This window comes from Pleurodeles waltl, chromosome 9 (genome assembly GCF_031143425.1).
Source record: "Pleurodeles waltl isolate 20211129_DDA chromosome 9, aPleWal1.hap1.20221129, whole genome shotgun sequence".
Taxonomy (NCBI): domain Eukaryota; kingdom Metazoa; phylum Chordata; class Amphibia; order Caudata; family Salamandridae; genus Pleurodeles; species Pleurodeles waltl.
The window spans coordinates 81,754,252-81,767,317 of NC_090448.1; positions in this window are offsets into that span (position 1 = coordinate 81,754,252).

The following is a 13,066-nucleotide window of genomic DNA, read 5'->3' on the forward strand; positions in this document are numbered from 1 at the left end:
GGCACATATAGTGCACATTACTAGGGACTTATAAGTAAATTAAATAGTCCAATCAGGTATGATCCAATGTTACCATGTTTGGAAAGGGAGAGAGCATATGCACTTTAGCACTGGTTAGAAGTGGTAAAGTGCGCAGAGTCTAAAAAGCCAGCAAAACAGGGTCCAAAAAGGGGAGGGAGGCAGGCAAAAAGTTAGGGGTGACCACCCTAAGGCATGTCAGGTCTAACATGTGTCCCCCCCAGCTGAAAGTGGGGAGAGCTACCCGAACTCCTGGGAGCTCTCATCGCTAAGGCAGAAGTATCTGGAGAGATCATCAGCATTGGTGTGGTCAACCCGTGGGCGATGCTTGACCGTAAAGTCCATCCCCTGTAGGGAAATGGACCATCTTAAGAGTTTTGGATTCTCACCCCTCATCTGCATGAGCCATCTGAGGGGCCTGTGGTCTGTCTGAACCCAGAAGTGAGTCCCAAACAGGTAGGGTCTTAGCTTCTTCAGAGCCCAGACCACAGCAAATGCTTCTCTCTCAATAGCACTCCACCTTTGTTCCCGTGGTAATAGTCTTCTGCTAATAAAGACTACTGGTTGGTCTGAGCCCTCCTCATTCAGCTGCACTAGAACAGCCCCTATGCTATGCTCTGAAGCGTCTGTCTGCACAATAAATTCCTGGGAGAAGTCAGGGCCTTGAGCACGGGGGCCGTGCACATGGCTACCTTCAGCGAATCAAGGGCTTTCTGACAGGCCTCTGTCCAATTCACCAACCTAGGTTGTTTCTTGGAAGTGAGTTCTGTCAAGGGGGACACAATGGTACCATAGCCCTTGACGAACCTGCGGTAGTATCCAGTGAGGCCCAAAAAGGCTCTCACCTCAGTCTGTGTTCTAGGTGGTTGCCAGGCCTTGATAGTTTCAATCTTGGCCTGGAGTGGCTGCACCCTGCCACCACCTACTAGGTGTCCCAAGTACACCACGGAACCCTGCCCAATCTGCCACTTACTAGCCTTGATAGTCAGGCCTGCCTGTTGCAGAGCCTGAAGCACCTCCTTGAGGTGGAGCAGGTGTTCCTCCCAACTGGAACTGTAGACAGCTATGTCGTCCAGGTAAGCTGCACAAAAGGCATCTTTACCAGCTAGGACCCCGTTAACCAACCATTGGAAGGTAGCGGGGCATTTTTCAGCCCAAATGGCATCACCCGGAATTGGTAATGGCCATCAGGGGTGGAAAAAGCAGATCTTTCTTTAGCCCCCTCAGTCAGGCCAATCTGCCAGTACCCGGAAGTAAGATCGAACGTACTCAGAAACTTGGCAGCGCCTAGCCTGTCAACGAGCTCATCAGCTCGGGGGATGGGGTGAGCATCAGTCCGGGTGACTGAGTTGAGACCCTGGTAGTCCACACAGAACCGGAGTTCTGGGTTCGCACCTGGGGCAGTAGCCTTGGGAACCAATACCACAGGGCTGGCCCAGGGACTACTGGATTTCTCAATAACCCCCAAAGTCAACATCTTGGAGACCTCCTCCTTGATGCTGGCCTTCACCTTATCTGACAACCTGTAAATTTTGTTCTTTACAGGGGAACTGTCACCTGTGTCAATGTCATGCACACAGAGGTGGGTTAGTCCAGGAGTAAGGGAGAACAGGGGGGAGAACTGCTCTAACAGCTCATAGCAGTCCCCTCTCTGGGTTGGAGTCAGGGAGTCAGAGAGAATGACACCCCCTACTGACCCATCCCCTTCTTTAACAGCGAAGAGGTCGGGGAGAGGTTCACTCTCCTCTTCCATGCCCTCATCTGTCACTGGGAGCATACTGACCTCAGACCTCTCAAAATGAGGTTTGAGCCGGTTGTGATGGAGGACCCTTAGGGGGTGCCTAGGGGTCTTGAGGTCCACTAGGTAAGTGGCCTCCCCTTTACGCTCCTTGATCTTAAAGGGGCCAGTCCAGCGGTCCTGGAGAGCCCTGGGCTCTACTGGCTCCATCACCCAAACTTTGTCTGCAGGTGAGAACTCAACTAGAGTGGCCTTCTGGTCATACCACTCCTTCATCACCTCTTGACTGGCCTCGAGGTTACTCTGGGCCTGCTTCCAGAAGCGTTGGGTTTGTTTGCGGAGGGCCACCATGTAGCTGACCACATCCTAGGGAGGGGTCTGGGGAGCTTTCTCCCAGCCCTCCTTAACAATACTTAGGGGTCCCCTGACAGGGTGACCATAGAGAAGCTCAAAGGAGCTGAACCCCACCCCTTTCTGGGGCACCTCTCTATAAGCAAACAACAGACAGGGTAAGAGGACGTCCCACTTATGCCTCATGGCCTCAGTCTGGCCACCAATCATGCCTTTCAGGGTGTGGTTGAATCTCTCAACAAGCCCATTGGTTTGAGGATGATAAGGGGTGGTAAACCGGTAGGTCACCCCACACTCATCCCACAGGGTCTTCATGTATGCAGACATGACATTTGTGCCCCTGTCAGACACGACTTCCTTACCCACACGGGTAAATATTCCCAACAGTGCTCTGGTCACCACCTTTGCAGTCACTGTTCTCAGAGGGATTGCCTCTGGATAGCAGGTGGCATGGTCCAACAAAACCAGGATAAACCTGTCGCCCAAGGCAGTTTTGGGGTCCAAGGTACCAACAATGTCGATGCCCACCCTTTCAAAGGGGGTGCCAACGACTGGGAGTGGGAGCAGGGGAGCTTTAAGCCGTTTCCCTGCCTTCCCACTGGCCTGGCAGATAGAGCAACCTCTGCAGAAGTTATCTGAGGCTTTCCTCATTCTGGGCCAATGAAAGTGGGTGTCAAGCCTGTCAAAGGTCTTGTCTTGGCCCAGGTGTCCTGCCAGGGGAATGTCGTGAGCCAGGCCTAGTAGGAATTTCCGGTAACACTGGGGGACCACCAGCACGCGGTGTGCCCCAGGACCTGGAATCCTACTCTCTCTGTAAAGGAGATCATGCTCCCAGTAAGTATGGTGAGCACCAGAGGTGTCACCTGCTGCGTGGACTGTGGCTTGCTTCCTCAGACCCACAAGGGTGAGGCATTCTTTCTGCGCCTTGCAGAATGCTTTTCTGGTTGCCCCCCCTTCTCCTAGCCAGCCAGCAAGTTCAGGCAGGTTACCCAGGGCAGCTATGTCCTCCCCGGTTGGCTCAGGGGCTTCCTCCTCCTCAGGGGCCTCGTCTACCACCGTGGGAACATTGGAGGCGGGTTTCCCGCACCCCTGGAACTCCCTTTTGGCAGCTGTCTGGGCCATCTTTCCAGTCTCCAGACGCCCTTGACTCCCTTCCCAGGCAGCCATGGACCGTGTGGTCATGCAGATCCACTCAGGTAACCCTAACATCTCCAGGTGAGATCTGAGCTCTACTTCTTTCCAAGCAGTATGCTCAAGATCATTGCCTAACAGACAATCTACAGGCATGGCAGGACTCACAGCTACTTTCAAAGTACCAGAGAACCCCCCACTCAAAGGGAACCAGAGCCACCGGTAGGTGACTCTCACGATTGTCAGCGACTATGACCTGGTGGAATGTATTAGGGACTATCTGCTCTGTTGACACCAGCTGACTCTGGATAGTAGTCATACTGGCTCCTGTGTCACGCAGAGCCTCCACCTTCTGCCCATTAATGGTGATCCACTGCCTGTACTTGGAAGTATTTCGGGGCATGTGGGCTTTGGGCACCATTTCTCTTTCTCCCAGGGACACTAAGGAAATCTCTACCTGTTCCCCAAAGCTATCTGGGTCCATCTCCCCCCCAAGCGCTACACTAGTCAACCCAGGTGTCTGTCCGGTAGTGGACGGTGCCCTCTTGGAGCACTGGGGGTCGCCTTTATAGTGACCATACTGGTAACACTCCATGCATTTGGGGTTGGATTTCGCTGACCTATCATACAACCCTGGCTTTTTCCCAAATCTGGAAAAGGAATGGTTGCCCCCCCCTCCCTGGGAATTCTTTTGGGGGCCTTTTGAGAGTTCCTTATCTGTAAGTTTATCTCCCCCCTCTTTCTTCTGTTGGGAACCCTGACCACCTTTGTGGGTGTCCCCCCCAGGTACCTTTTTGGACACTCTGGTGCTAACCCAGAGGTCCGCCTCCTCAGCAAGCTTCCTGGGATCAGTCAGCTTACTATCTACCAAGTGCTGGCGCAACTCTGTATAGGTAACATTGAGTATATGCTCTCTCAGAATCAAGTCATATAGCCCCTTATAATTATCTACTTTGTTGCCCCGCACCCATCCATTCAGTGCCTTACTGGAAAAGTCAAAGAAATCTACCCATGTTTGTGTGGTTTGTTTGGTGCTGTCCCTGAACCTCTGACAGTATCCCTCAGGGGTCAGCCCAAACTTGGCAAGAAAAGTGGCTTTCTGAAGTGGGTATGCGTTTTGATCCGGTTGATCCAATGTGAGAAGTGTGTCCCTCCCCAATGGCGGCACATAACCCCAGATAGCTACCCACCATTGCCCTTCAGGAACCTCATGAGCCCTTAGTGCAACTTCATAAGCAGCTAACCATTTATCTATGTCATCTCCCATCACAAAACTGGGCACCACATTTTTGGGTATACGAACCTTCTTTTCTCCAGCAGGTCCTGTCTGTATGCTGCCACCATTATGGCTGGATTCAGACTGTCTCGCCTTGATCTCCAGCTCCTTGAGACTCAGTTCATGAGCCAACAATAGTTTCTTTTCAGCCAAAGCTCTTTCAGCTTCCACCTGTTTGGCTGCTCTTTCAGCTTCAGCTTGTTTGGCTGCCCTTTCAGCTTCAATCTGTTTGGCTGCTCTTTCAGCCTCAGCTTGCTTGGCTTCTCTCTCTGCCCTTCTTTCCTCCTGTTGAGCCTCAATTTTCAGTTTTGCCATTTGCAATTGGAACTCCCTTTCCTCTCTCCTTTCCTCTGCGGTCAGGCTTTGCACAGAGACACTGCTCCGTGGTCTGGAAGGGGGCACAATTGCAGTGGTAACATCATCCACAGATAGCAACAATTTTCTGGCTCCTCTTCCTCATCATCCTCTTCTAAATGGGCTTCTGCCCACGCCCTCAGCGCCACTTGAAAGACCTCCTTTTTGGATGCCCCTAGGGTGGGTACCCTCATTGCCCTGCAGAACCCTTTTAGTTGTTTGACCGTATATGTATCCAACAGGACTAGGTCAAAGTCTCCTATCTGAGACCGAGTCAGAGACATGTTGAGTGAGGATTTAGTTTTTGAAAATTGTCAGAAAAAAAACGAATTTGCAAAAAGAGATAAAAATCAAGTTGACCTTCAACTGTGGGTAGGTAGTGAAATACTTAGCTACTGTATGTCACTGCACAAATACAAGTCCTATCCTCACCGCTGATCACCAATGTTAGAAATGGGGGTTTTGGTTGGCAGTCAGGTTACCCTCTGTCCAAGCAAGAACCCTCACTCTAGTCAGGGTAAGTCACACACAACTCACAATTAGCCTGTGCCCACCCTCTGGTAGCTTGGCATGAGCAGTCAGGCTTAACTTAGAAGGCAATGTGTAAAGTATTTGTGCAATAAATCATACAATATCACCATATAGCACCACAAAAATACACCACACAGTGTTTAGAAAAATATATAATATTTATCAGGATAATTGTAGGTCAAAACGAATAAAGTTGCAATGTGAATTTGTAAAGATATCACTGATATGTGATATAAAGGGGGTCATTCCAACCCTGGCGGTCGGTGTTAAAGCGGAGGCCAACCCGCCAACAGGCTGGCTGTCCAAAAAATTGAATTCCGACCCTGGCGGGAACCGCCAACAGAGACCGCCACTTTAACACTCCGACCGCCACGGCGGTAGAAACAAACAGCGCGGCGGTCACCGCCAACAGACAGGCGGGAGACAATGTACCGCCCACACTATCACGACCCACCAATCCGCCACCTTTTCCGGGGTGGTTGCCCCGCCGATAAAAGCACGGCGGAAACAGACTTTTCGAACGGAAAACGCTCACCTCTACACACTCCACGAGGAATCTGGACAGCATGGAACCGGAACTACACATCCTCCCAGCCATTGTCTTCCTGCTCCTCTACCAGGAGCACGAATGCCAGCGCAGACGACAACGGTGAGTACTGCACCTACGACACAGGGGAGGCAAAAAATTACGGGGACACACATACGCCACACACCCACCCCCACCCTCACCCACCACAACACACACATCAATGCAGAGCAACAACTCAGAGTGACAGCCCCCAAACCCCCCGGAAGAATGCAAAGACAAAATAAAATGATCATTAAAATTGAAGTATATTATAGCATATTTGAAGTTAAGTGAAATATGAAATATATAAATAAAATATATTACATCATGAACAATATATACATAGGTCAAAAGTCCGGCCCATATTGGCTATCAGCCATTGTTCGTGGGCCAATGGGCCTAAACACATGGGCGAAGCCCACACACGAGACCCGATTCCATTGGAGAGAACACTGCAGGGGCATCAGATAGTAAAACTACAGGCACCTCAGGGGGAAGGGAAGTGGGGGCACCTCAGCCAGTTGAGTCCACGACGCCAGATCCACGAGGGGCCTCCATGCCCATTGATGTATCCTGGGGAGTGCAAAGCCACAGTCTCTCAAGTCTCTACAGTGGGTGGATTGCCCACTGTTCCATCCTGGGGAGTGCAAAGCCACAGTCTCTCAAGTCTCTACAGTGGGTGGATTGCCCACTGTTCCATCCTGGGGAGTGCAAAGCCACAGTCTCACAAGTCTCTACAGTGGGTGGATTGCCCACTGTACCATCCTGGGGAGTGCAAAGCCACAGTCTCTCAAGTCTCTACAGTGGGTGGGTTGCCCACTGTACCATCCTGGGGAGTGCAAAGCCACAGTCCATCAAGGGGATTACAGACTCCACTGGTTCTGGAGGAGGCATGGTGCCCAGAGTGCTTTGTGAAGCCCTGCCCGACACAGATCCGGCCCTGCCAATGGGCCAGCGGTGCTTGAGATGAAGGGCCCAGCGGAGCGGTGCTTGAGATGAAAGGCCCAGCGGAGCGGTGCTTGACAGGAAGGGCCCAGCGGAGCAGTTCAGAGACGGCGGTGCCCAGCGGAGCGGTGCTCGAGATGAAGGGCCCAGCGGAGCGGTGCTTGACAGGAAGGGCCCAGCGGAGCGGTGCTCGAGATGAAGGGCCCAGCGGAGCGGTGCTTGACAGGAAGGGCCCAGCGGAGCGGTGCTTGACAGGAAGGGCCCAGCGGAGCAGTTCAGAGACAGCGGTGCCCAGCGGAGCGGTGCTCGAGATGAAGGGCCCAGCGGAGCGGTGCTTGACAGGAAGGGCCCAGCGGAGCGATGCTTGAGATGAAGGGCCCAGCGGAGCGGTGCTTGAGATGAAGGGCCCAGCGGAGCGGTGCTTGACAGGAAGGGCCCAGCGGAGCGGTGCTTGACAGGAAGGGCCCAGCGGAGCAGTTCAGAGACGGCGGTGCCCAGCGGAGCGGTGCTCGAGATGAAGGGCCCAGCGGAGCGGTGCTCAAGTTGAAGGGCCCAGCGGAGCGGTGCTCGAGATGAAGGGCCCAGCGAAGCGGTGCTTGACAGGAAGGGCCCAGCGGAGCGGTGCTTGACAGGAAGGGCCCAGCGGAGCGGTGCTTGACAGGAAGGGCCCAGCGGAGCAGTTCAGAGACGGCGGTGCCCAGTGGAGCGGTGCTTGAGATGAAGGGCCCTGTTCAGCGGTGCTTGTCACGGCGGGGCCCTGTTCAGCGGTGCTTGTCTTGAAGGGCCCTGTTCAGCGGTGCTTGTCACGGCGGGGCCCTGTTCAGCGGTGCTGTTCAGAGACGGCGGTGCCCAGCGGAGCGGTGCTCGAGATGAAGGGCCCAGCGGAGCGGTGCTTGACAGGAAGGGCCCAGCGGAGCGGTGCTCGAGATGAAGGGCCCAGCGGAGCGGTGCTCGAGATGAAGGGCCCAGCGGAGCGGTGCTTGACAGGAAGGGCCCAGCGAAGCGGTGCTTGACAGGAAGGGCCCAGCGGAGCGGTGCTTGACAGGAAGGGCCCAGCGGAGCAGTTCAGAGACGGCGGTGCCCAGCGGAGCGGTGCTTGAGATGAAGGGCCCTGTTCAGCGGTGCTTGTCACGGCGGGGCCATGTTCAGCGGTGCTTGTCTTGAAGGGCCCTGTTCAGCGGTGCTTGTCACGGCGGGGCCCTGTTCAGTGGTGCTTGTCTTGAAGGGCCCTGTTCAGCGGTGCTTGTCACGGCGGGGCCCTGTTCAGCGGTGCTTGTCTTGAAGGGCCATGTTCAGCGGTGCTTGCCTTGAAGGGCCATGTTCAGCGGTGCTTGTCACGGCGTGGCCCTGTTCAGCGGTGCTTGTCTTGAAGGGCCCTGTTCAGCGGTGCTTGTCACGGCGGGGCCCTGTTCAGCGGTGCTTGTCTTGAAGGGCCATGTTCAGTGGTGCTTGTCTTGAAGGGCCATGTTCAGCGGTGCTTGCCTTGAAGGGCCATGTTCAGCGGTGCTTGTCATGGCGGGGCCCTGTTCAGCGGTGCTTGTCTTGAAGGGCCCTGTTCAGCGGTGCTTGTCACGGCGTGGCCCTGTTCAGCGGTGCTTGTCTTGAAGGGCCATGTTCAGCGGTGCTTGTCTTGAAGGGCCATGTTCAGCGGTGCTTGTCTTGAAGGGCCCTGTTCAGCGGTGCTTGTCACGGCCGGGCCCTGTTCAGCGGTGCTTGTCACGGAGGGGCCCTGTTCAGCTGTGCTTGTCACGGCGGGCCCTGTTCAGCGGTGCTTGTCTTGAAGGGCCATGTTCAGCGGTGCTTGTCTTGAAGGGCCCTGTTCAGCGGTGCTTGTCTTGAAGGGCCATGTTCAGCGGTGCTTGTCTTGAAGGGCCCTGTTCAGCGGTGCTTGTCACGGCGGGGCCCTGTTCAGCGGTGCTTGTCACGGCGGGGCCCTGTTCAGCGGTGGTTGTCACGGCGGGGCCCTGTTCAGCGGTGCTTGTCACGGCGGGGCCCTGTTCAGCGGTGCTTGACATGTGTTCCCAGGGAACACGATCGGGACAATATTTACCGCTCAGTCGCCATCCGACCTTTCGCTTGCGGGGCCCTCCTGTGCTGGAGTCCTGGGCCCGTGGGTGTCCTCCTTCACACCCGAAATGGGGCTGGTGGGGCCCTCCTGGGCAGCTCGCCTGCTGCCGGACTTGTCCGCCCTGCTGCCCTTGCCCTCCTTCACCGATTCTCTGGGGCCCTTGCCGCCCTTTGTGGATGTGCCAGGTGACGGTGCCAGGGTAGTGCCTTTGGGGGCTGCCGTCTCTGGCCTCTCGCGCCGGCCCTTCCCTTTTTTAGTTTTTTTCCCAGGGGGTGGGCTGGCTGTCCCCTTGCTGCTGGCCGATGTTGCTGCCCTAGAAGCTGGTGGACTCCAATAGCCTTGGACTATGGTCCTTGTAGGTGCAGGGCTTGTGGTGGCTGAGGTGCTGTTTGGACTCTTACGAGATGGAGGGGGTGGGTCAGGTGATGCAAAGAGGTTAATTTTGGAGAGGAAAAACTTTTTAGGAGCAGTGGGAAGGGTAGGTGCAGTGGGTATGGGAGTGGAGGAAGAGGATGTGGTTGTAGGAGAGTCAAGTGCGCTGTCTTTGGGTGCAGGTGCTTGTGACGGAGGCTGTCGTGAGGTGGATGGCTGTTGGGTGGGTGGCTGCCTGCGTTTGTGTGGTTTGGAAGAGGGGGTGACAGACACACTGGGAGAGGACACAGGGGACGTGTAAATGGCAGTGGGGGTGGTGTCTGCACGTGTGCGGAGTGTTCTGGTGGGTGTGCTGGTGATGGATGTACTGGCTGATGGTGGTGTGCATGCAGGTGTGAGTGGAGACGTCACAGGGAGGGAGGAGGGAGACGAGGAGGAGGGGGACACAGAGGAGGCAGTGGCTGTTGGCATGTCTGCATGTGGATGTTGCATGTGTGAATGCTTGTGTGATCTGTGGTGCTTATGTCTGGATGAGGTTCCTTTGGGTGTTGATGTGTGTGCAGGCTGGTCTGTAGGTGTGGCTGGGATAGGCAGAGGAACAGGGGAGTGGGACTGGGATGAGGAAATTGGAGGGGGGAGGCAGGAGACAGGGACAATGGCTGCCGTCAGTGCTGAGGCCAGAGCGTTGAACGATCGCTGATGGGCAGCCTGACCCGAATGAATGCCCTCCAGGTATGCATTGCTCCGGTGCACCTCCCTTTCTACCCCCTGGATGGCATTCAAAAGGGTAGACTGCCCAACAATGAGCGTCTGGAGGAGGTCAATGATCTCCTCACTGAGGGCAGCAGGGGTAACTGGGGCAGGGCCTGAGGTGCCTGGGGCGAAGGAGATGCCCGCCTTCCTGCCCGAGCGGGCACGGGGCGAACGCTGAGGGGCTGCTGGGAGGGCGGAGCTGGTGCGCTGGGTGGCGGCAGTACCTGTTGTAGCGGTGGGCACGGATGTTGCCACCACCACAAGGGAGCTCCCTTCCGAGGACGTGTCTGTGTCGCTGACGTCTCCACGGGTCCCTGTTGTGGAGCTCCCTTCGCCCTCCGTCTCACTGGACGTCTCACTGGTCGTCTACTCAGAGTCCGTTGCATGGCCCTCCGGGGCCATGTGAGATGCAGCTCCCTCGTGCTCCGATGCCACTTCTCCTCCGCCTGATGATGCTAATGCACACATGAACAGGAAGACCAAAAAAAAAGGGGGGGGGGAATAATGACATGTTGAGTGCATGCATTGGCGACACCGTTGGCGGAGAGGACAGACACAGAAGCCCCCTGCACTACGCCGCGCACTTGGTGTACACTACTCAATTATTGTGACTTGGCCTACAAGCCTATGGACGACAAATGCACACATAGGTGACCCAGGGCCATGGATAGCTGTACTTAGCACCCTACAGAGGTGGGGGGCGGGGGCACAGGGCCATGCCTTACGGAGGGGCCTAGCCTACAGAAATCGCCCTGGCCTAGAGATACCCACAGCCCTCCTCCCCCACCCAGACACCTCCACTGTGCGCTAATATAGCAGAATTTGCTGGTACTCACCCCCTTGTGTCTGCTGTGATGTCCTCACGCGCCCATCCAAATCGGGGTAGGCCACCGCCAGGATCCGGGACATCAGGGGGGTCAATTGCCGTGTGGCACCCCTCCTAGGTTGTGAGGCCATCCCCAGCAGAGCCTCCGCGGTCTTTCTGCTCCCGCGGCGGATGTCCTCCCACCTCTTTTGGCAGTGGGTGCCCCGTCTGTTGTGGACCCCCAGGGTCCGGACATCCTTGGCGATGGCACCCCAAATGTCGATCTTCTGATGGACGCTGACCTATGTGACATGTACAGGGTGGGAAAATAAATATCATCACTTTTCTGCATGGTCGATGTGAGTGGCCCCCCCTCCCCAACATTGCCATATGGCACATGCTCTCATCTGTCGTGCGATGCATGCCTCATTCGCTCCCCTCCCCACTATCTTTCATCCACCCCACTCAACCCAGGCATTGGCCACAAAGCATGGTCCCAGTGTACTAACCTGTTGGTCTGGAGGACCGTAGAGTAGCGCATACTGGGAGAGGACCCCATCCACGAGTTTGTCCAATTCTTCAGAAGTGAAGGCAGGGGCCCTTTCCCCAGTCGCAGCAGCCATTGTCTCTTCCAGACCGAGGTCACAGCAGCACTTGCAGTATAGGTCCTCTCCTGTGGATGATCAGGTATCGAGTGATTAAGCAGATAGAAAATGGCGGTCACGCCCGCGGCGGTGCGTACCGCGGCGGTGCGTACCGCGACCACCGGCGCACATCGTCATTGGCTCCTGAAACCCATAGGGTTCAATGTTAACCAATGCGGCTTTGCGCCGCGGTCTTCGACCGCCTACCGCCACGGTGTGCCACGCCAGCGCATTGACCTCACATCCCATTGTCACATTTCACAGGTCAGGCAGCCGCCATTTCAAGGGCCCACATGGCTTAAATTCTACTGCGTCACACAGGCCTAGGCCTTGCATTGCCACTCATACAAGCCATTCAATGCATAGAGAATCGTGTACTGTGCAAGCTGTGTGAACGTACCTGTGGGTTGCTTGACTCTGTGCTCCATGTTGTCCTTCCTAGGCACCGTCCGCTGGGACTTGCGAGGAGATGGAGGAATCCTCCCGTGTACAGACCGCTGGTGGACCTGTCGACAATGGAAGAAAGACATGTCATACTGACATGCAGACTTGACCGTGCCACTATACAGGAACTGTGTGCCCAGCTGGAGCCAGACCTGATGTCACCCATCCGCCAACCCACAGGGATCCCCCCTCTAGTGCAGGTTCTGTCAGTGCTCCATTTTTTGGCAAGTGGGTCATTTCAATCTACCGTGGCCATTTCATCAGGGATGTCCCAGCCTATGTTTTCAAAGGTGTTGTCCAGAGTGTTGTCTGCCATGATGAAATACATGCTGAGCTACATTGTTTTCCCTTTGGCTACAGTGAAGGGTGACTTCTATGCCCTTGGACATATTCCCAACATCATTGGTGCCATTGATGGGACCCATGTGGCTTTGGTTCCCCCCAGAGAAAGTGAACAGGTGTACAGGAACCGAAAAAATTATAATTCGATGAATGTCCAGGTGGTCTGTTTGGCTGACCAGTACATCTCCCATGTAAATGCCAAGTTCCCTGGGTCAGTGCATGACGCCTACATCATGCGAAATAGCAGCATCCCTTATGTGATGGAACAGCTACAGAGACACCGTGTGTGGCTAATAGGGGACTCTGGTTACCCCAACCTGTCCTGGCTACTGACCCCAGTAAGGAATCCCAGGGCAGAGGAACGGTACAATGAGGCCCATGGGCGTACTAGGAGGGTGATCGAGCGGACCTTCGGCCTCCTGAAGGCCAGGTTTAGGTGCCTGCATATGACAGGTGGATCCCTAATGTACTCACCAAAGAAGGTGTGTCATATCATCGTGGCCTGCTGTATGCTTCACAACCTGGCTTTGCAACGCCAGGTGCCTTTCCTGCAAGAGGATGGTCCAGATGGTGGTGTTGTGGCAGCGGTGGAACCTGTGGAGAGTGAAGAGGAGGAAGACGACGGGGACGACACAGACAACAGGGACAGAGTGATACTACAGTATTTTCAATAACACAGGTAAGATTCAACACCGGCATTTTACAATTACTTACAGTCTCCTGCAT